The following is a 1,109-nucleotide window of genomic DNA, read 5'->3' on the forward strand; positions in this document are numbered from 1 at the left end:
GTACGGACAAATGATCTAAACCGTGTCATTGAAACCTATGTGACATCTCATTCATACAAAACTACTATCTGACTTTTGAATTTATGATGTAGCTGTTGTATGTTTTTTTTCAAATAATAGTATCATCACTAAAATAATTCATAGTTTTTTATTTCCTACTAAAACTATTAAAAACACATATTATGTGTATGATGCATTTAAAAAAAAAAAGTCAAAAGTTAATACCTATTCATATTTAAATATTCAATCATTTACATTTTATAAGTTGAAGAAATTAATTTCTGAAAGACATTTTACCGTAAAAGGTTTTTATTGTTACCATACAAAATAAAAAGAATTATTAACTTATATTAATATTAATTGTAATTTGGGTTTTAATAAAATAATTATAATATATGAAAATAAAGGAACCTGTAGGTATTTAAGTAGATGCTAATTAAATAAATGACTAGGAGCACTGGTGGACCTCGCTACGGCTCTATTAATTGTATACGGAAAACGATTCTAAGCAAGTCTGTCAGCTTATATAACTAAGTATGTATTTTCATGTTTTTTTTTTTTTTTGATATTTATTTTTTAAGTTATAGAGTAATTTATTTTATTGATGGTATTAAGATAGAACTATTTGATTTTTTTTTCTCGAAAAATTGCATTTATAAAATATTATTAATACCTAATTATTTTAATAGCATATATTATATTTATTACGGTTGTCTAATATTATTTATATTTACATCATTAGTTTTCCAGATATTTGATGTTTAATGAATTTCAGAATGTATGGAATGTCATATAAATATAATTAATTATTTTATTACATAAAATTAGAAAGTAAATATATATTAATATATAATAATGAACAGTTGTTTTATTTTGTTTTAAAATAATTTCGTTCTGGTATCTACTGAAACGTCTCTGTCGTTCTCGTCCTCGTTGCCGGCCGATCTCCTCGCACAGGAGCGATTGAAAGTAAAAAATCGGGAAGAAGATCAGAAGACAACGACGCCGAAATCAAATCGGAGGAGAGGACGATCTCTATCAGATCCTGGCAGCGTAGATGGGACCGGTCAACCAATGGAAGGTGGACTCACTGGCTACTTCCGGACGTC

The sequence above is a fragment of the Melanaphis sacchari genome, unplaced genomic scaffold (assembly GCF_002803265.2).
Source record: "Melanaphis sacchari strain LSU unplaced genomic scaffold, SCAv2.0 Contig257_pilon_pilon, whole genome shotgun sequence".
Lineage (NCBI taxonomy): Eukaryota > Metazoa > Arthropoda > Insecta > Hemiptera > Aphididae > Melanaphis > Melanaphis sacchari.